Source organism: Sphaerodactylus townsendi, linkage group LG03 (genome assembly GCF_021028975.2).
Source record: "Sphaerodactylus townsendi isolate TG3544 linkage group LG03, MPM_Stown_v2.3, whole genome shotgun sequence".
NCBI lineage: Eukaryota > Metazoa > Chordata > Lepidosauria > Squamata > Sphaerodactylidae > Sphaerodactylus > Sphaerodactylus townsendi.
Genome location: NC_059427.1, coordinates 45,685,649 through 45,709,017, shown reverse-complemented (window position 1 = coordinate 45,709,017; position 23,369 = coordinate 45,685,649). Strand labels below are relative to the sequence as shown.

The window sequence follows — 23,369 nt, the reverse complement described above, 5'->3', positions numbered from 1 at the left end:
TAAGGCCACTTCTTTCTGCTTTGGGATTTGAAGTCTTTCAGCCTAAACTAGTTAATTGTTAATTTGAACAGCTTTATAAAGTTGCTTTATAAAATAAAGAGAAGGAGAAAATTGAGACGGAGGGAAATAGTTTGGAGGAGAATTGCTTGTTTTAATGTTCTGTGATCAGAAGTTACAAAACTCCTCAAATTACAGTGTAGCTGATCATTCCGGAGAGTGAACAATCAAGTTCAAAATACAAGACGACCTGAACAGGAGAACTGTAATTGGTTTTTCTCAACAGAGCATATTTTGTGCTTATTCATTTATTTTTGTGTCTAAAGAGCAGCAAAATACATTTTTGTTATTTGAGCAGTTTTATAAACCAATGATAATATATTGCACTGGAATTCTCAGAATGTAAAATGTGGAAGGTAGAAGGTACTTGGCAAGGTCAGTGATCCAGGGAAGTAGCTGGAACTGGAGGTTGATATGATAGAACAGCTCTGTAATGGCTATCCTTGGAGGTATTCCAGACTTAAATCTAGAAAGTCAGGAAAACTCCAAAGCAAGGCAAGGATTCCAAGTAAGGCAAGGAGTTCATTCCCAAAGGCCCCCAAACTGAAGAATCAGAATCAGCAGAGGCTGATATTAGATACGGCTGCTGTTTCTCTTCCAGCATTTAGTCACAAAAATAGTGTGATCTTGTCATGCTGTCAGTTTTTCAAACTTGGTTGGAAGAGCTTAACTTTGACAAAGGCAATCCTGAAACAATGCAGTAGTTGACTGGAGGGTGTGGTACATGAACCATTAATCTCAATCGGGTTATTGCTTGACTCCAGCATGCCTCAAGCAAGTTGACATCATGCTCAGCCCCATCCCATCCAGCCAGACCACCATCATGTTCATTTAACTGATTTCCAATGCTGCCTGTTTATTACCCCCTCAGATAGTTTTGTCTGTCTATCCCAGGGGTAAGGAACCTGCGGCTCGAGAGCCGCATGCGGCTCTTCTGCCCTTGCACTGCGGCTCCACGAGCTGAGCCGCTGGCTTCATCCTTACCCGCCCTGCAGGCAGCAGGGCGGGCACACCAATTGCCCACGGTCGGCTGGGCAGCGCTGCGGGCTTCCTCTCTCACCCGCCTTGTTCAAGCGGGGCGGGTGCTTTCCCGGCGGCCGGCAAGGCCAGGCCGCTGGCCCCATGCATCCATGCACTTCTCAGAATGAGTGGATTAAAAGGTAAAAAACCCAATATATACAGTGTTATCTTTATTTTAAATGTCAAAAATTATTTGCGGCTCCAAGTGTTTTCTTTTCCCGTGGAAAACTGATCCAAATGGCTCTTTGAGTGTTAAAGGTTCCCTACCCCTGGTCTATCCTGTTCAAGTGCTACGTAGGTCACTTGCATGGTTGAACATATGAGCCAGAATTTTTCTGAGAGCTTGTGTGGAGCTTTGGTAGTGGAGATCATGAAGGATGAAAGGCTGCATTAACAGAACTGGGAAGCTACCTTTTCTTCTACATGGTTACTTTAGTCTCTGCTGCCCACATAAGGAAGATTGCTATTTTGAAATGTAGAGTGCTGGAGAGGAGGGGAAGCCTAATAGAAATCACATGTTGGCAGTGGAACAGCTGACATATGAAAATGATAGCAGGAGAAAATTGAAGAAGCAGGTCCTGTTACTAGAGAATGGGGCTGAAAACTTGGGCAGAAGACTTCAAGGTCTTAGAAAATGTATGTACAAAAACAGGGATTAGATGAGATAAGATTGCACACACTTTCCAAGACAGAAATGTCTACCTAAATTGATAAAATAAAGGAAACATTCAGTTCAATCCTAAACAGAGTTACGCCCTTCTAAATCCATGGAAGTCAGTGTGATTAGAGGGGTGTAACTGTGTTTGGGATTGTGGTATTAAAGCATGTGGAAGAAAGATCTGTAGATAGTGTTGTACATGGGTGAATGCCAGTATAGAATCATTTGGGGGGAAAGCAGAATATTTTTATTGTAATGCAAGTTTCTGGTGCGTTGGAAGTAGCTGTGGCAAATATACTAGATAGATTAAGTGGCAGTTTTCTGATCCATGGTGTCAGAAACTGTAAAAGGGATGGCTTGGATGTCAGTCTGAACTGTGTAATCCATTAACAAAGAAGCTGAGTAGGAGAGTGCTGTTGTGGGTAGTGGTTAGGGCTGGGGGGAGGGGGATCTGGTTTCAAAGCCCTGTGGATGATTTTGGGGCAGTTACTCTCACAGACTAGTTTATCTCAGAGGGCCATTGTGAAGATTAAAATGTAGGAGGGGAGAGCTCTGTGTGCTGCTCTGAGCTTCCTGGAGGAAATATAGAATAAACAAATGTAATGGACCAAGCATAGAATGCATGTATTTTCTTATATCCTGCCTTTCTACCCAGTGGGGTGTAAGGAATTCCATAGAAGCAGAAATAAAAGGCTTTTTTGGTGTAAAAGACCGTTTATTCAGACATCCTAGAAAGCTCACGTACACGACGTGGCAGGAATAAAGTCTCCCGCCAGAAGCACAGGTTATAACTCTGTCCATCCCATCCCCCCTCCCGGATTCCCATGGGAACGGAGTTCTCATCTCTCTCGCAGAGATAAGGTCTCCGCCAGAGTCTCCGCCGCAGATGCTGGCCCATCGCCCGGGTTATGGAATGCAGTCAAGGCCAGGCGGCTGTCCCGATCATCAACACCATTGAATCCTTTACAGGGGACTCAAAGTGAATTGTTCTGCTCCTCTCCATTTTATCGCATACTCCCATCCTACCTACCTGGGAGTGTGATTGGTCCAGGTTACAGGTGTCACACTCACGGCCCTCCAGATGTTATGGGCTACAGTTCCCATCATCCCCTGCCAGCATGATGCTGACAGGGGATGATGGGAACTGTAGTCTATAACATCTGGAGGGCCGTGAGTTTGACACCTATGGTCCAAGGAGGTCACCCTTCAAGCTTCTGTGGCATGACTGGGGACTCAAAACTGGGTCTTGCAAATTTGTCACTCCTAACCACTAAGCACACTGACACTATAAGACCACCTGATCCAAATATATGATGACCTTTGTAGACAGAGATAGGGGAGGAGGGATTAAGTAGTGTATATGTTTTGTTTTTTAAAGACCTCTGCAAACGTTCAATAGCATAACTGTGTAAGTGCATACCTTGGAAAGGACAGCATGTGGCTTTAGAGAAGACATTTCAGTGAATTATGTTTTCTCTGTAGAGTAACTGGCGAACAGGTTTATGATATGAAACGTTAGGAATAAGATCCACCAGACCACAACCACACTGCCCGGAAAACCCACCAGAACCTATTGTTCTGTTTGCTTCAAACGTTTGAAATAGCATTTGAGTCCTGGAAGCCCCTGTTCTTCTTCCTGCCCTATATTCAACATTCTACTTTGCATTTCTATATTCATGGTATAACTAGGGAGACTAAATTGTGTTTCAGGGGCACCTAGACCCTTGTAGTAGATAATAAGTAAAAAAAATTGGCAAGGTACAGTCACAGCTGATTGATACGTATATTAGGAATACTGTTTCTTGTTGTATCTGAATGGCTTGTAACTGAGCGTGTGAATTGTTTCACACTGAGAAGTCTTATGGTGATGTTGGGTGATTTCCTGGTCTCAAGCGTTTGATCGGTTTGACACTAACTAGCCATCCTTTAAACTTATGGCTACTGTGAGGTGAGTATATGTGAATTTGACCTTTCACAGTTCTAGGAGATAGGACTGCTCAAATGATAATCTCATTTCTACTGCTACAGCATCTATTGACTTCTTGAGTCATTGGGGAAATCATTGAAAGCATTGCAGTATAACCTGTCTTTAAAGACAGGTAAAGAACGGCACCCTTGTGTCCAGATTCCAGCACAAAGTCAAATTCTAGATGCATGTTCTACTGAATCAAACTAAGTATCTCTCAACCTTCAGTGAGTGTCTTGACATGGCAGCTTTCCAAGGTAGAGATATTTCCTTCCTCTGACATCATAAGTGGAGATGCCAGGGATTGAACTTGGAATTTATGTATGAAAATTATGAGCTATATATCTGAACTATTGCTCTTCCCTGAGAATTGGCATACTGTCAAGAACAAGCTACGATTTGCCCAGTATTAGCTGGAAACATATCTTCTAGCATTGATTCCCAGCTCTGCCGCCTGAGCTGTGGAGGCTTATCTGGGGAATTCAGATTAGCCTATACACTCCCACACATGCCAGCTGGGTGACCTTGGGCTAGTCACAGCTTCTCGGAGCTCTCTCAGCCCCACCTACCTCACAAGGTGTTTGTTGTGAGGGGGGAAGGGCAAGGAGATTGTCAGCCCCTTTGAGTCTCCTACAGGAGAGAAAGGGGGGATATAAATCCAAACTCTTCAAACTCTTCATTGTAACACATGTTTTAGATAGCAGTTCTGAGCAGGCCCTTCTCAGTTCTATTCAGTGGGACTGTTTCCAAGGAAAATGTTCTTAATCATGCCCTGTTAAAAACCCATAGAATGTAGTAGGGTTTTGTAGGTTCAGTAAAGGGTTTTGGTTATATGATTGGTGACCATTTCTAAACTAGAATAGCTAATAAGAAATATGCTATTAGAAATATTCAGTGGTATAGTGGTTAGAGTGTCATATTAGGACCTAGGAGACCCAGGCTGAAATCTCTGCCCTGTCAGAGAAGCTTGCTGGGTAACCTTGGACCAGTCACACACTTTGTCTAACCTTCCTCACCCAGTTGTTGTGTGGATAAAATGGAGGGTAGGAGAATGTAAGAGAATCATTTGATCTGAGGAACCATTCAGAGAAGCATTTGGTCCCAGGAACAATGAATGTAAATTCTGTCTGCTTTGATAGGGACCATATTACCTTATATAATTCAGTAATAATCTAAGTGTTGGGACAACGAATCCTCAACCAGTGTTCTGCATGTTCATTGGTTCAGGGTTCAGCGTCATGACAAAAACTAAACGAGAGGCTGGCCAACCTCACTGCCAGTGCCTGACCCCTTCCCCAACTACCTTCCCTCTGACCCAAACAAGAGGCCCTGCAGAGCACTGGCAGGAAGCTGCCCTCCATTCCAACTAACGTCCCCAGTGGGTAGAGTGATGGAAAGCTGCTCTCCATGTCAGCCCCACCAACAGCATTCCCCTTCCCCCCACCCAGCCTCCAACCGCTCGAAAACCGAAGCTTCTGCAGGCCTTGGCAGAAGCCCTCCATTTCCCTACCTGTGTTTCCCACCCCCACAACTGCATCTCCACAAGCCCTCCCAATTTCCCTGTATACCCTCCACCCACCAAAAATGCAAGCCATGCCGCTGGAACAGGGGTGGCAAGCCACTCTCCTGCTCATACCGGCAGAATCCCTTCCCAATCACCTGTGCACCATCCCCCTGAAACCCCCTGTGCACCATCCCCCTGCAGGCCCCGGCAGAATCCCCCACTATCCCCCCTGCATCTCTCTCCACCCCAAACCAAGCTGGCCCCTCCACCAACTCTCCTAATTCCCTGTGCACCCTCAACCCACCAAAACGTGAAGCCATGCTGCTGGGATATGGGTGGCAATCCACTGTTCCACAACACCTCTCCATTCACATGTGCACCCTCCCTCATCCCAAACAACCAAGATGTGGTGTACGGTGAGTTGCGGGAATGGGGGGTAGAGACAGGTAGTGAGAGCCCAGGGAGGCAGTGGGACTTGGCCAGCACTTCCCCCCTTCCTAGAGCCCATTCTAGGCCTCCTAAGATGGGCTTTTAATGCTAGTGTTTCATAATTGTCCCATTTAATATTAGTTCAGCTGACTAATCTCTTTTTAATATGAAGGCTGTATCCAATATGCTTTTGGTTCACCCAAGTGGAAGATCAGGAAATAAGGAGTAGTTCCTTTCCTTTACCTTTCTGTTATATTATTCTTTTCTAAGGCATTCGACTTTTGACATACCTTCTCTTGTCAGTTAATGGATGGCATACAGTTTTTAGATATGTTTGTAGCTGCTTTACAGAAACTCCAATGATTGAAAGGCCAAAAAATTAACTAGATCTTGTCTGCAGTAAATACACTAAAACACATACAGAGAATATGAGCACATTGTTTCCATTTGATTGCACACCCTTGAATGTCGACATATTTTAAACTAATGCTTAGTTGTCATGCTTGGCTTTCCTGGCTACAAAAATAATTATTCCTTCCATTTTTATTGTCAGTTCTGCTTTTAGATGTGGCAAATTTAATCTATGGTTTAAGTGAATACTTGGTACAGTTTGGCTGGAAAGAGGTTTTTTGACTGTCTCTGTAATTTTAAGTTGCTTGCTAAGGCTTTCATTAACCTTGACAAAATATGGATCAGAATTTCCTTTTTTTGCAGGACCAGCAGGTCTGTCAAAATAGACTGGGAATCCTAATATTTTATTGGATTCCCCCAGTATTTCTCATAACGAATGACTGTAAAATGTGGTCTTTTTTGTTAGAGAGCCTCCTAAATGTTGTTGTAAATAGAATTCTGAAGATTTTGTGTGTGCTGAAAATCATAATTGTTCTGTGTAATAGGAGAAAATGAAGAAGAAGTTGGTAGGTGTGAAAGCAATCTTGAAGCAAGAACTGTGCCACCTCTCAGTGTCATTCAGTTACATAGCTGCAGTTTTATAAACTGTGCTCTGCAGATATTGAACATTCTCATCAATGTGGAATCTTTTTGTGATGGAAATAAATATTAGATTAGACATCTATTAGACATCCTTTAGGCAATAGGTAAACTGTAATGTTGCCAGATCTGTCTAAAGAGCCCTCTTGCCTTAACAATCCTGCAGGAATAGATGTGGTGTCATGTAGTGGAGTCTAGTTGTGAGAAGGGATCAATGGCTAAAATGCTGCCTGGATTATAATTGGCAAGGATTAGGTTTGCATCTGCAGCGTATTGCTTGATCTTGTGTTCTTGATCCAAAGGGAGTCTGTAGGAAGGATTGTCTTCTGCCCTTCTAGACAGCTATGCCTGTTGCACCTCTTCATGAGCAACAGGGACTGGACTACTGCAATCTTATTAACTTTGAATTTAAGGGTTATTCTGCTTTTCGTAGTTTGCAGAATATCAAAAGTGTAGGAGCTTTCCCGACATCCTCACAAAGGCCATTCCACAGAAAATGCATGGCTGTGTGCAGTTGATGATCTTACATATTTGTTGGATGGCACCATAAGAAGCTTTGAATTAATGATTTAGTTTTGTGTTCAATTTGTAAATCATTTTTTATAACTGTGACTTACAACAATAAGCCTTTATTGGCACTTAATATAACTGTGATTTGAATTTTGGGAGTCTCATTTGGCATCAGTTTAATAACTGAATCCTGTAAGAAAATGGACAGGGTCCTTACTCTAACCTAGCAATAGGTAAGTTTCAAACATATAACTTCAGCAGAGACCAAGAGTTTTTAGAGAACTAAGTAATTTGTTTTCCAGACATAGGTACAGAAAATCACAACCTCAGCTTTTTGTTTCTTGCAAATAACATCAAGAGTGGTTGTGAAGCTCAGTAGTAAATTGTGTGTGTGTGTGTGTGTGTGTGAGAGTGTGTGTGTGTGTATACGCATGCAGGTAGCTTACCAGAAGCATGAGGGCAATTGCCAAACTTGTGGCATGGATCAGTTTGCTGTTGTGTTCTTCTGTTGCTCAAATGGAAAGCTAGGAGGAAACTATGTTTTCACCACACAGGCAGAACTTGCTGTGAGCTTTTTTCTTGTTGTTATATCAGAAGCTCGAGGTGACACATTGTCTCTGAAAGGATAGATATAATAAATCAGTATCCATTGTCGTTAAGTTACCCACTTTTTTTGGGGGGGGAATGTGTATGTGGGGGGTCACCACTCTGATTTCTTCTGTATGTGCCTGTGCATTTGGGGGTTTCATCCAATGGGTATTTGTGCTGTTGAATAGTTAAGTTGAAGCTTCATCTAAAAAATGAAAACTAAACCAAGAGGCCTTGCACAAGAGATGTCCTTTTGTTATTCGTAATAAAGATCAATTTATCTGAATGGAAATAAATTAAATCTATCACAGGTGCTTCCTGCTAAGCTGGTGTCCGAGCAGTTTTGCACACAGACCAGGCAAGTTGAACAAAGTCTGCAAGGTTTTGGAAAATGCAGGCTATCATAATCCACTTTTATTCATCTTTGGGTTAGTGAATGACTGGATAGCAATGAAAATAGCCATGAAACTGGTTTATTTCAGTTAGCAATTGGGGTGCCACTGCAGGCACCCTACAGAAAACAGGCAGCCAAATGCTTATGTCTGCATGCATGTAGGAGTGGGCCCTAGAAGGTGAACTGTGCACGCTTTAATGTTTTTGGGGTGCTGTTTGGTTTCCGGGCTGTATGGCCGTGTTCTAGCAGCATTCTCTCCTGATGTTTCGCCTGCATCTGTGGCTGGCATCTTCAGAGAATCCTCTGAAGATGCCAGCCACAGATGCAAGCGAAATGTCAGGAGAGAATGCTGCTAGAACACGGCCATACAGCCCGGAAACCAGACAGTACCCCAGTGATTCCGGCCGTGAAAGCCTTCGACAATACATTTAATGTTTTTGTTTTTGTTTCAGGTGTCTTTGGTCAGGGTTGTGGTCCAAATAGCAAGTACTGTTGTGACTCCTCAAAAATGCTGTGTACTTGGTGTGTAATTCTTCTTTTGTTTCACTCACAGCAGACTTCATCCTGCTCATCTTCCCCTATGCTACCTTAGTGAGTAGGATTGTGTATGTCACAACATTTCGCTAAAATGAGACACTCCTCCTTGTGCCTTTCCTTAAAGCTTTTGCTGTTTGCTTCCTCCCGGGGGAGTGGCCAAAAAAGGGGAAAAAAAGAAAAAGCTCTCAGCAAGCAACTTTTTTTTGATTTTATAATCCTATTTACAACAATGGGAACTTTTCGTTACCATTTTGCCGCCCTGCAGAATCAAAATGGAGGCTGCCTTTGCCAAGGTTAACTGTTTTTGTGCCCTGGCCAAAAACAAGTATAAAAACAAATGGTTCCTCTTCAGTCCAGTCTACTTTGGAATCTTTACCAAGTGTCCTATCACCTCCTGAAGAGCATGAACTTGACGGGTTGGTTCTATTTTTTTCCTTTGCTGATCATTGCAGGGACATCCCCCTTTAGTGTCAGGAGTAAATACTTCCAGTCAGAAATGAAACTCAAATGGCTAAATAACAGTCCAGGTCTGCCTTTGGTTGCTGAGGAGTAATTTCTTTGTTGCCCCAAAATTTCAAGTCTCTGCGAATAGCCCCAACCCTTGTTCCCCTTGTATTTGCATAGGTAATATTTTGCCTTCCTAGAAAATTTCTCTATTTCCTTCCCTATAGAATTTCCCTCTAAACCAGTGCTTTGTGACTGGGGAAAACAAGGGTCTTACAACTTGATTTGGGAAAAACCTGAGCTTGGGATGATAGCCAGGCCTTCTCCCTTTGACATGTTCCTGGTCATTTTATATACATATAAATGATTTACAGAAGCAAACGGTCAAAGCAGAGGTAGATTGCACAGTCTGTTTTGTTGTATATGTTGGAGGGATAAGCATTTGATTACAAGGTGGATATTCCCATCTGTGGCACTATGAATCCTTTCCTTTAACAAATAAATAAATGAATGAATGAAATGCTCTCTTACAGGGTTTGCCCATCGGTTGTATCTGGTTCCAGGTGAAGAATTTTAAAGGGCTTTGTTGAGTCTGGCACAGAATTCTTGTAGTGTGTGTGTTAACTGATATATTTATAGTCTCCTGCAAGGAATAATAATTTAATATAATGTGTGCACATTTTTGAGCCTCTGTCACCAGGCAAGATTTACTTTTTCATTCCAGTGGCCTGCTGAAGAGGGGGAAAATATAAAAAGGGAAAATGTTTTTTATGTTAGGCTTTTCATCCCCCAGCGTTTCTTGCCTGTATTTGGTTTTATCTCAATGGTGTGACTCGAGCTACCACCCAAAACAGCAAAGGCAGGTTGCCTTCTGAGACGCATGGGGAGTCAAGACGGATTAGAATAATTCCCTCTCCCGATACCAAATGTAACACAAAAGGCAGAAATTAATTTCTCCTGCCCCCTCTGAAAGCTGAAATTAGTTTGTAGAAGAATCGTTGCTTCTGGAGGTACTTGTATTGAAATGTTTATCCTCTGTGGTAGCCTCAAGGCATCTTACAGGTAGAACAAACATACATGAAGCAGTTTATACTGAATTGGACCCTTGGTCCATCATAGTCAGTATTGTCTATTTAGACTGGCAGCAGCTTTCCAGGGTCTCAGGCTGAGGTCTTTCACATCACCTACTGCCTGGTCCGTTTTGGAGGTGCCAGGGATTGAACCTGGGACCTTCTGCATGCCAAGAAGATGCTCTACCACTGAGCCACCCTGTCTCCCCATGTAAATGCACATAAACGATCTGCATTGAAACCAAGGTTAACAGGCCCTCTAGTACAGGCATAAAGTTGGACGAGCCATGTGGACTGCTCGGGCAGATGTTGGTTCTATGTATTGTCGAAGACTTTCACAGCTGGAATCACTGGGGTTCTGTGTGGTTTCCGGGCTGTATGGCCGTGTTCTAGCAGCATTCTCTCCTGACATTTCGCCTGCATCTGTGGCTGGCATCTGAAGATCCTCTGAAGATGCCAGCCACAGATGCAGGCGAAACGTCAGGAGAGAATGTTGCTACAACACGGCCATACAGCCCAGAAACCACACAGCACCCAAGATGTTGGTTCTGCTGGCGTGGCTCACAAAAGGCCACAGGCTAAGAGCCCGGAGCCGAGGCTGTTATGCCTTGACTGAAGCTTTAAGTTACCCGCATTGTACTCTTTCTTCTAGTAAACGGAAGTAACACACATGAAAACCGCCAAACCTGTTTCTGAACAATGCCTCATGGATTGAGAAAGGATACTTGAGTATTTCTCTCACTGTTGATTACAACATTGATTTCTATTTTCAGCTTTCTCCTCCTCCCCCCTCCTCCCATACCCTTTCTCAGTTGGTAAAAACACTTAAAATAACTGGCTAGTCCTGTGCTGCAAGATGTGAGGGAGAATAGGAACTGAGCTGCTTGTTCAAATGGTGCTCAGGAGATAGGTCTGGTGCCTTTTATGCCTGTTCGATGCTTCTCCCGGATCCCTATCTCACTGGATGATGTAGATGAATGGCATGCTAGTTGTCCAATGATGCCCCCCAAGTCATGGGCACTGGGTGGGATGTAACAAGGGATGATTTATAAGCCCTGCTTTTAAATCTGTATTCTAGTTGTTCGGCGTTATCCTTGTTCCTGAATGAAACTGTGCAGTTGACTTAGTTTAATCATTGAAATCTGAGGTAGAAGTATATGCTCCTCCCTTGCAAAGTTGTATTATGGAGATAAGCAGTGAATGTGTAAACCGGGCTGCTCAGATGAAGAAGAGATGAAGAAGAGAAAAAAAGTTTGGATTTATATCCTGCCTTTCTGTCCTGTAAGAAGCCTCAAAACTGCTTAAAAACTCCTTCCCCTCCCCACAACAGATACCTTGTAAGGGAGGTGGGGCTGAGAGAATTCTGAAGAATTGACTAGCCAAAGGTCACCCATGGGCTTCATGTGTAGGAGTGGGGAAACAAATCCAGTTCACCAGATTAGAGTCTGCCACTCATGTGGAGGTGTGAGGAATCAAACTCAGTTCTCCAGATTAAAGTCCACTGCTGTTAACCACTACACCATGCTGGTTCTCACAAGAAGATGCACTGAGAATAATATGGACAAATTCTTCAGTTTACAGAGTCTATAGGTATTTTCATGGGATGGAATTGGAGTTGAAAGCTAGATTCCTGATTGAGATAGACCCGTGGTGGCGAACCTATGGCACTCCAGATGTTCGTGGACTACAATTCCCATCAGCCCCTGCCAGCACAGCCAATTGGCCATGCTGGCAGGGGCTGATGGGATTTGTAGTCCACGAACATCTGGAGTTCCATAGGTTCGCCACCACGGCAATAGACTGATATAGAGATTTCAAAATAGTGATCCACTTACAACAATATGTTCCTTTTCTTCTGAATTAGGAGAGTCCTCAGCTAACGAGGGTCCCATGACAGAGATTGTCTTGGTGGATTTCAGCAATTGCTTTCTAAGCCCTTGCTTGTGCTTTGCAATCCAAAAATCTTGGCTTGGCTGATGTAGAGGCCTTGCAAATATTTTTAGTATGTTGGCACAAAGTAAAAGAGCTGGAGTTCTGGCAAGCCTAATAGGACAGCATGAACAGAAAAGAGGGGCTGCTTCTTCTCTTTGGTTCCAGGAGTTCTGAATGTTTTCTGCCCCTTTGGAGCAAACGATTCTGTCTTGGGTCAGGGTTGGATGAACAGCAATACAAGGCTGCTTTTTGCATTTCTCTTTCATTGGCAGACAGCTCTAATGCTGTATGCAGTGAAAAGGGCCAAGAGTGAGCCACTTGCTTGAGCAAAAGGGTTTTTCTGTGGAGAACCTGGTGAATTTTTCATTTGGAGTATAATGTTTATTTTCATCTTGTTAAGGTAACTTGGAGTTCCTTAGCGAACCACCTTTTAAATATCCCAGTTCTTGCTTGAAGTTTGAGTTCCCTACCAGGGGCTATCTACTTGTTTGTGTGAGAAATTCTTACATTTCCCATTTGTAAAAAGAAAGTGTTTCCCATTTGTAAAAAGAGAATTAAAACACAAAAATCTTTTCAGTGATCTCCTCAACAATAGGCTGCATGTATATGTTACATGTGGCTTGATGTGTTGTTGATCTGACTTTGTGTTACAGTTAGTCTGGAACTGTGTTTGAAAGGACTTCCTCGGGGGCAGAAAATTTCTAAGTACAGTTGTACACCTTATAGACTATTCCGCTACTGTACTGTTTGGTTCTTTAACCATGCATCAGAATTTTGCCTGGGGAAGTGGGAGCCCTAAAGTGAGTAGAAGGGTTTGGCAAAACCGTACAAATATCAATTATGGACTAATTTTAGAAAGTCTTCATGTTAAATTGGAAGGAAGGTACAGGTGAGCATTGGTATAGTACACTAACCAGAATGTGAAACTTGCTCATACTTATTTGGATGTATTGGCTAGCTTCTTCTGTGTGAAGGATCTTCCATTGGGTGGAGTTTTCTTTTATTAGAAGCAGTGGCGAAGCTCCCAGGGGACGGGGGAATGCGCCTGCATCGGGTGCACGGATTTTGGTCATGTGGGGGGATGCCGCAGGAGGGGGTGCCGTGGGGGGGCAGGCGTGATTCCCCACAGTGCCCCCACACTTACTTTAGGAAACCGAGCAGGCTGCAGAACAGACCTGCCTGTGTGGGAACTACATTTCCCAGAATATCCTGGGAAATGTAGTTCCCACCAGAACAGGCCTCCAGCCTGCATGGTTTCCTAAAGTAAGTGGGGGGGGGGGGCGCCCGGGGGGGCGCGCGAAAAAGCCAGAGTGTGCACCGGGCGCACTCTGGCCCAGCTACGCCTCTAATTAGAAGATTACTCACTTGGAGAAAAAGAGCCATTGGACCTTGGTAGTTGTTGTTGTTGATGATCAAGATGTCAATCTAAATGTGTGTTTTCAAATACTTGCCTTAATGCAACAATTCCAAGGTTTATGTTATTTGCATTGAACTCTACATGGCTGAGTAGAAAACTGAATTCTGTGAGATCACTTTCTTGCGTGGCATCACTAATCTCCTTTTATATAAATCAAGGCATTTAAAAGCTTTGTGTAATCTTGCCAAATCTCATGTTCTATCTTTATTGGATTTTTTGTCTAAATCTGGCAATTTCTATGCTCCTTTCAAATTCTGAAGGTCTAAAAGGCATATTAAATTTGATCATGCTTGAAAAAGGAATTGGGTGCTGGTGGTGCTGTTTTGCTAAAAGATTTTGAAATACTCTGCTTCCAACTGCCTTTGTAGAACAGTTGATTTTGCTAAAATCTACCATTGGATTGCCATAGTTATTTGATCATTTGTAGTGTTCTTTCTGAAATCCAGTCATCATGACAATCTGGTTTGGCCATGATGAAACAGACTAGGAAAAATATGGATGCAGAAGCAATGTAACATCAGCATGGGAGCATGGAGTGTAATCAGTTTGGTTGCAGTTCTGTCTAGAAACTCAGCATTTGTACTGAGCTAATGTATGAATGAGTAGCCCCTGGGTTGTGCAAGAGGCTCTTTCATCTACACAGACCTAAGTGTGCCCTTCAAGAAACCTGCTGCTACAGGTTTCTCATATCTGCTTTATAAGAGAGAGGGCCCTTTGGACCAGGTGCAGGGTCCTAGAAGGGTATTGGCTAGTCTCAAGAATCCCTTGGGGTACAGGTAGGCTTTGCAAATGGGTGGCAGGACCCCTGTGACTATTTTTGCAGTTCCTTGATATCAAAAATCTCTGGAGCTTCTGTGGTGGGTTGCTGTGCACTGTTTTGTGTGTGTGTGTTGGGGAAATAGCAGAACTACATGCTGTATCCTGTCCACAGTGTGCATGACAGCTGTGTGTGAGACAGCCATTCTATCCATCTTCCTTTCCTCTCCATGTGATAAAAGGAAAAACAATCTTTCTTTTAAAGGAGCTTTTGGGAAATTATATTACAGCAAGAACCCTAATTGTTCTGGGCCTACGCTTTTTTAGCATACAGAGCCTAATGGCTGATCCCAGCTCTGCTAGATGATTCAGTGGAATTGGCAGTGTTTGTATGGAAGGAAGACATTGGCTCAGTTGCTATGGTCACCAATCACTTCATACCTTTGGGAAACAGAGCTATATCTCAAGGCTAGTTATGTGATTTTAACCCAGCTACTGGTGGATAAATGGTGGAGCACAGTCAAAGTGTGTGTACTTCATGCTAAAAATCTCCAGCTGGGAAATCCAAATTATGTACAAGGAGAAGCTGAAATTCTGTGACTTTTGTTGTTTTGAAATCTTTTCATTATTACTTACATCGTATAATTGACTGTGTTCCATCACTAAAAGGGTACTGAAATCCTAGCCCCTAATCACTTGATTTAATTTGTGTAGCTGTCTGGATCATGAGAAGTCAACATACACTATCCAGACTCAAGTACATCTTGGTAGCCGAGGATTCTGTCCAGGAGATCAACAGTGTCACACTCTTCCTGTATTCTCTCCTGGTGAAAGGAATTCATTAGAAATGGCCATGGTAGCTTCAGTCCCAAAACCCAGGCCTGTAACCAAACTGAAATAGGTCCGGATTACCCATTGGATCCAAAGAAGTATAGAGCTGCCACCCACAACTCCAGTTCCTTGTCTCAAAAAGGTATAATTGCTGCTGGTCAGTAGTTACTGGAACCACACCCTCTTTTGATGAAGCATTTACAGTGCCTGGTTCTATCAGGATGCTCTTGTCTGGCTCCATATAAATCAACCTATAATAAAGACCGGAGAACAAACAAGGGGAAACTTTGCAGCCCCTTAAACTGGGTAATATGTGAGGAACAAAGGATGGGCCCGCATTCTCTGTTGCCTGAGGTAGTGAGGGCAAATTGCTAAATTACATGGCAGATGTGCTGCTTCTTGAAGTAGTTAATGGTATGCTGGGGACGTGAATGTAAGAGGAGATTAAAGGCTGTGGTGTCGCTGCTTCAGCCCTCCTCCCATTAAAAAATCTGGGAAAAACTGGAGTTGTTTGATGCCATGGGGTGAGGTCCAAATTATTCGCTAAGACAGTTATGTTTTCCATAACTGTGAGGAAAGGCCTTTAGAGTCTGTTTTTCTTCTCCTGCATCTGGTTGCTCCAGTTGAAAGAAGAGTTTGACAAAATGGAATGTGTTCTGAGGATACATGGGGGTACCCTGTTGTTACACTTGCTCATTTAGTACTATGTGTGTGGGTAGGAAAAGTAAAGCTGAGAGAGCTGTGTGTAGCTTGATCATTTGCAGTCTTCTGTCTAGAAACCAGTCCTTACTATATGGTTTGACCGTGACAAGACAGACTTGAGAAAGATCGATATAGAAGCAGTGAAGACATTTGAACTATTTAAGTGATTAGTTATTTATATCATGCACTTGAAAGATAGGACAAGAAATGATGGGTTCCACTTACTGGAGGGTAGATAAATTTTGAAGTGACCTATTTAGCAATGAAATCTGCAGCCAAGGAAGTTTGAGGAAGCCTCTTTCTGCATCATCGGGAAACTGTGTAGATGCTGTTTGTGTGTGTTCCAGCTGCTGAAGTATTCTATATTCTTTCAACATGATTAATGTGCAGAGGCTGATCTGATCTTTGCCAAGTTCTGATATGATTTGGTAGCAAGCTCCAGGAACAACCTCAGCACCGCTGAGAATGTAAACAAGCCCTTAAGGAATTGATTTAGCCTTGAAGAATTAAAAGGAGAACGTTTACATACATAAATAGAAAGAGTTGCCTTTTTCCAGGAAAAGGCTCTGAGAGACAGTTCAGCTAATATGTGCTAACTAGGTGTCATCTAAAAACTCCCTATGTAACATGAATTTTGAAAATCACATCAGGGTTCTTTGTGATATTTTTTTTCTTCCAGCAATCCTAGAGCTGATTGATGAAGGACTTTCCATTTTTGCCTTGTATCTAAGGCAGAGCTAAGTCAATGGTATTGACAAATTAGAACACCTTGGGTTGGGGAGAGCTCTGATGTCAAACTGAGGCCTCTCTGCACACTTTTTAAAAAACATTTGTAAAAAGTTTGTAAAAAGTTTTCAGTCCCCCACTTTTGGTTTCCCCCCCTTCTGCGTCCTGGCCACTATTGTGTGGTTTTCCCCCTCTTTTGTTTTTAAGTTTTGTGTTGAATCGATCCTTCCATGCTTCACAGCCTCATGCTGCATTCTATACTCCTCATATAAGATCCCCCCCACCCGAAATATAAGAACAAATGGAGAAATGCTGCAGATAAACAGGTGAGAGGGAACTGAGTGATCTCAGAAAATGGCGCTGAGGAGGAAGTTCAGGGAAGCAGAGATGTCTAGGAAATGTTGTCGATAGATTACACAGCAACTGAAGACGTTTTCAAAGCATTTCAGCCAGAGAATTGTTTTGGAAGGGGATTAATTTAAAATGTTTTGAGGATGGCAATAAAACATTTTGGGGTAAAAACAATACAGAACTCCATGGAGGAAACATTTTATTTCCTGCCTCAAAATGTTTTATATGAATTCTGTGGAAAAGTCCTCAGGCTTATAAACCTGAGACTGGTGAGTTAGCTCAGTGTGGTTTTCAGATAGTAACCAGTGGCATATTGACACAAAATGGAGCCTAGGGCAAGAAATGAGTTTTCCCCCCCCCCCCCCCCCGGCTTGGTGGAAAACTCATTTCTAGCCCCGGGCTCCATGGGGGTGTGTGTGGATTCCTCTTGTTGCTTGTTGCTTGTTGCTTGTTGCTGCGCTGGCCGGGCTCCTCTGGGCCACCAAGGAGAACTACAGTAAAACCTATGCTTTTTATGTTTTAGCCTATACTGTCTAAAGAAAAGTAGCTAGTAACTGTAAGTAGCTGTATAGCTTTTGCAGAACTTTAAAAACATGTAATTGGAACAAAGGCTGCCATTTTCAGGGAACATTTAAAAGGGTTTTAGTGCATGTTCTTGTTGGATCAAGGCTCCATGGTTTGTTGGGATCAGTTCCTGATAGCTTGCCCATTTTCTCCATTTTGTCATTTGTTTTGCTGCTGCTTCATCTTTTCAACAGAACATTGCTCCAATAACTTGAAATCTAACTGGGAGATGTGAGGCTGTGCACACGTGTTTGTACAGTTATCATTAGTAGAGATCTCCTTCTTGCTTTTTGGTATGTTTGCAGTCAAACTTTTAATGTATAAAATGTTATAAAACATTACACTTTGGTCTATGTGCCCAAATGTGCCATAGTCTTGTGTGTTTTTTTTTAAGGAGGACCCCAGAAGCAGGAGAAGAAAATGCAAATAGCTATAAAATTGCAAAAAGCAGCTTTCTTTGAAGTATGTTACAGAGGGAAAACTAGAGTCATGATGAGGTATAAAACATGAAGGCCTTTAATGGAGTCTGCATTTGCACATGGTCTTAAAAATGAAGACAACATTTTTTTTTATCTTTGTTGCCTTCTGCTCTTGTAGCTCATCCATGTATGATGCAAGTGTCTGCTTTTCAAAACCCAGAATTGGCTGTGTTGGGGAAATAACCTCTCTGCAGTCACTCTTTTATAGGAGTGTGTGTTTGGAGAAGAGAGCAAGAAATTGTGTTTCAAGTAATTTAGTATATAAAGATGACATCTTTCTCTCTCTTAATATGTGAAGCTGATGTATAACAGATGGCTTACCTCTCTCTGAACCAGGAAGAAAAGAAGATAATTTTACAGGTCACAAAGCCAGAAAATAGCATCTGTAAGAGGGAGTTTTCTTTTTAAAAAATCCCATATAAATGTTAAAATATTCATGAATCTTTCTTGGAGATTACATAGTACAAATACACAGATAAGACTATTCATCTCAAGCTTTTGCTCTCCAGATTTGAGCATGCTCCTAGTTTTCTCTGAAGATATACTCCAGATGTTCTCACAGGTCTGAGGAAAACAACTCCCTGCCATTTGAAATGAAGATTTTGTTAGATTTCCCCTCCCTCTTAATTGTTTTCAGTGTTCTGAATCACTGTTACTGTTAGGCGAGAAAGTTAACTGAGGTCTCCTGGCCAGAAAGGCATGCAGTCTATGTTTTTGGATAAGATGAACATACTTCTCAACTCTGTAACACTCTGGTAGCACTAGAGAACCAGTGTGGTGGTATAGTTACATAGGACTAAGAACTAGAACCCAGGGTCTAATCCCCACCCTCCTGTGGAAATTTGCCAGGTGGTCTTGGGCCAGTTGCACAATCTGAGTCTAATCTGCTTTGCAGGGCTGTTGTGAGAGTTCTGTGGAGGAGAAGAGAATAAAATAAGCTGCTTTGGGTCTCTATTGAGGAGAAAGGAAGGGTATTAATTAAGTAAAAGAGACAGAATAGCATAAATTCTAACATCTTACAGATTAATTTTAAGTTTAATTTTTTCACGAGTGGGTTGTGATGGTGGTGGTGGTGGTGGTGGGGGAATAAGAGGAAAATTCTAAATGCAAAAGTAGCCAGCAAGGTAGCTTTGTAAGCAGTACAGAGTCTAAAATTGCGTACAGGCTATCTAATTAAGGAAAACAATGAACAGCACTTCATTGGAAACCTGATATTTTGGCTCTGGGACCATATGTTTCAGGGGTAGGGAACCTGCGGCTCTCCAGATGTTCAGGAACTACAATTCCCATCAGCCCCTACCAGCATGGCCAATTGGCCATGCTGACAGAGGCTGATGGGAATTGTAGTTCCTGAACATCTGGAGAGCCGCAGGTTCCCTACCCCTGGTATGTTTTTTCTGTTGAAATTGGTTAGCTGTCTGAATCAACAATTCTGCTCCCTAAACCTTACCTGTCTGGTATCATTCATGACAACCCTTTAATCCACCCCTCTTCTGATGATCACCTCTGTCCATTTTGCATGCACTTCAGAGCCCCTATTAGCATGGTAATAGTTTGAAATCTTGGGCTCTGCTTTTTCTAAAGCTAATTAGAACCTGACAAAACTGATCTGTCTTATTAGTAAATACATCCATCTGGCTGCAGACTGCCTGGCACTGGCACAAGAATATTGGATAAGAATCCATGGTTACAGATGAAATGTAGAAGAATTTCTCAGCTGGTCTTTATGTGCATGCTAGCTAAAATGAAGAATAATGGATTCTGGCTGTAATGCATCACAACATTGTTGTAGAAGAGTGTGTTCAGCTTAATGATTGCAGGGGCAGGCATGGATGTAACTGGAGTGGGTATCTTATATTTAGTTTCAAGGACAATTCCATTCTGTTTGGGAGATTCCATTTATGGAACGTTTAAAATAGCTTTGGCATTAGCATGATGTATTCATAACTCCTTTTCCAGTGTGAAATTGGGGAAAAATGATTTTTAGTGCAAGTAACATGAATTGGGTATGGTAGGGGAAATAAGGTGGGAATGAGGTGGTATATAATCAATATATCTGTTGTTTGACATGGGGACTGTATAACAAGAAATCAGGAGGAGATTGAGACTGGGAAAGGCAGCCATGAAGGAGCTAGAAAAGATAATTATGAGGATACTTCACTGGTTATCAAAATCAAGTTAGTTCATGCCCTTGTTTTCCCCATTACTATGTATGGGTGTGAAAGCTGGACAGTGAAAAAAACTGATAGGAGGAAAGATTTCTTTGAAAATATGGTGTTGAAGGATAATTTTATGGATACCATAGACTGCCAGAAAGACAGATGAGTAGGGTCTAGATAGGCTCTAGATCAAACCAACCCTGAACTTTCCTAGAAATGACTAAAATGACTAAATTGAGGCCATTATACTTTGGTCACCTTATGAGAAGAATTACACAGATGGGCTGCACCAGCAAAGGTGTACACAAAACAAAAGATGCACCTGTTTATCCATTATGAGAAGGCCAGAGTAGCTGCAAAAGGAAATATTGACAAGAAAAGCAGAAGACCAAGCATGAGATGGATTGACTTCATATAGGAAACCACAGCCTTCAGTCTGCAAGACCTGAGCAAGGCTGTTAAGGATAGATCACTTTGGAGGTCATTGATTCATAAGGGCATCATAGGTTTGGAAGTGACCTGATGGCACTTAATGCACATCTACATGTGGATACTTAAATATGTAAATTGGGGGCCTTTTCAAGAGAAAACAGACATTTTTACAAATTTGAGTGACTCTTTTAGGTTTGGATGAAAATTTTAGATCCTAAAAAACTGGTATGTATATTTAAATCCTCCCCCAAACAGAAAAAAGAATTTCTTGCTCCTAGTGTGGCAATGGAGGCTTATTGTCTTGTGTATCATTTGCATGAGGTACATGTGGCAGCTGCTACTGCCAGAATCAGCTAGGCAGAGGAGAAGGTGGAGGGGTAGGGGATGGTTGAGCAAGTGAGATTCCCCCTCCCTTATGTTATACTACAGCCCTCAGTTGTCTCCAAATGAACATAAAAAAGGAGATAACAGTCAAGTACTTCACATACTAAATGCATATTCCAGAATCTTGAGACAGCAAAAGATATGATCTGACATATAGCAGTAGAAGTCCAAAATATGTTAACTGTTTTTTCTCTGAATAATTTGTATATTTCAAATGACATTCAAACAAGATTACCCACTCATTTTACTGCATGGTTTGATTGCAAGCAATTCATCTTCTTGGCAGAGATTTGTGAAGCCAACACAGCAAGATGCTGTCGACCCAGGTTGTGAGTGAAGTATAGGTCACTATAGTCACACTGTGTGGGCTAGTGGCTGGGGTTATTTCCACTTTATTCAGATGTTACTGGTAAGCATTTGCTTTTTTGTATTGTTTTGTTTTCTCTTTTTCTTCTCTTGACAGTCGAAACTTCTTAAAGAGAATGGAATACTGATATCTGCAGATGTTGCTTTGTGGTATCTCATTATATCCACACTTCTGTTATTTCTCTGGAGGAGAGAACTGGCCTATTTGTTTTCTGTGAGGGTGGTGAGAGAGTTGAATCATGGGGGAAGGAGTCTGAATACAGAATGATGTTGGCCACCTTAAAAGGGTTATAATGTAGTTTTCTTAACTTGCTTAAAAGAAATTACCTTTTATGTGCTGAAAGAAACTGCATCTGAGTAAAATTAATTCATGTCAAATTTTGTGTAATTTTCTTTGGGCCTTGGAACCAGACCTGAAATTGAGGCACCCAGACTAAGCTATAACAGATATATTTTTTCTGTCATATTAAGCATGTTTAATGTTGCTTCTCAGTTACAAATAGGGTTGTTACTGGCCTGGAAAAAAAGCCCTATCATTTATTAGAGGATTAATGGGACATTATTTATCTCCATCCCACAAAAAGCTTCAATAGTCCATCTGCACACTTCAGGGTTTTATGAAAAACTTTTCTTTACACTACTTGGCAACCCTAAGTTCAGCAGGTAGGAACTGGTAGGAACATTAACTAGTTATGAAGAACTTTTATGGCAGTAGGTCCAAAGCTTCCTGAATAAGATGCAGACCATTTATGCATTCACTACTTACCCTGCAACTGTTTGCTTCACAGTGGGAGTTTTCCTGCAGTTGTTTTGTTTGCACAGTGATTCTCCTGCAAAGTGTCCCTATTTGATTCATCATTTTGCCTGCCCCTTGTTTCTGGCAAACTCTATTTGGGGAGGTTGTTTGCTGCCTTTCCCCCCTCCTATCTTTGGTCAAGCTATAGTTTGCTAGACCAGGTCAATTTCTTTTCAGTTTCACTTCAGTGTAAAAATAACAAAAAAAGAAAGAAAGCCCAGCTGATTCTTCTGAAATGATGACCTGAAGAGTAGAAGGAACTGCTGTGGTATGGATGGGGGAATGCAGGGAGGAGCAAGAAGACCTGAAGAAAGCTAAATGCATGCTGATCTCCTTTGCTTTCTGTGCAAAGGGAAAAGTTAGACTTTTAGAAGCCATGTGGATTCTCTAATCTGAAGGTAGGGTGACTGCTGAGGAGGGGGAAATGTGTGCATAACTGAGAATCAAACCCAAAAGGAATGTATGTTCAATGCAAAGGAGACTGCAAGTGCATACATGACCACAGAATTCTTCCTTCCTAATTTTTGTTCAGATGAGATACAAAATGTTTTGTATGTGTGAAGATGTTCTCCTGATAAGGGAAAACTTGCCCAGGGAAAACTTGCAAACTCTCCCCTGCAGGAACAAAGCCCATTGGAATAAGTACACAGTTTTTCATCACTTCTATTATCTCTCTCTCCTCTTTGTCACCTGCCTTGTCTCAAATTCTAGATTGTAAGTTCCTTAGGGCAGGGACCTGCTTTCTTGTATTCTGTAAAGCATCATGCACATTAACTGCTCTGTGCAACAAAAACCTGCTTTTTTTTCAGCTGAATGTAAACAAATTGGGCCTAAACAAATGGGGCACAGTGGGATAATTGTGTTAAGGTTTTGTCTGCAAAAACAAGAATCCTGCAATGCTTAAAAAACCCTAGTTTTGCAGCACAAACTTTTCCACAATAAGCCTTATTGTGTATTGAATGTTGTAAGGCAGAATAGAAGTTAAAGAAGAAAAAATGTCCTTTCAACACAAGCGTATAGTTCTTAGGGCATGTGTGTGAATAGATTTCACACAGGAACCTCCACTTCAGTGATTCAGGAAATCTGGATCATAATTCTGTGTGAATCATAATAATATATAAAATTACTGATGAGCTACTCTATTTGTTTTCAGAATGATCTTGTAGCACTGGACGACGACTGAAGAACCTGTTAGTTCCTGCCCCTCCCCCTCCTGCCCTCAGCGATAATTTCCCTTGCTTTTGTGCACCTGCCTGCCTTTAGCTTTCCATCAGCTGTAGAAGGAGAGAGCAGAAGTTCCCAACAAA

At 42.1% G+C, this 23,369-nt stretch overlaps 1 protein-coding gene and 1 non-coding gene across 3 annotated transcripts in view; one reads left to right on the top strand and one right to left on the bottom strand.

The window, feature by feature from the left end:
* The window catches only part of SRGAP3 (SLIT-ROBO Rho GTPase activating protein 3), a 232,850-nt gene that overhangs the window by 8,798 nt on the left and 200,683 nt on the right, over nt 1-23,369 (top strand). The gene's annotated exons all lie outside the window — the stretch shown is intronic.
* On the bottom strand, nt 10,300-10,374 carry TRNAA-GGC. The gene has a single exon. It is a non-coding gene; the product is annotated as a tRNA-Ala (tRNA).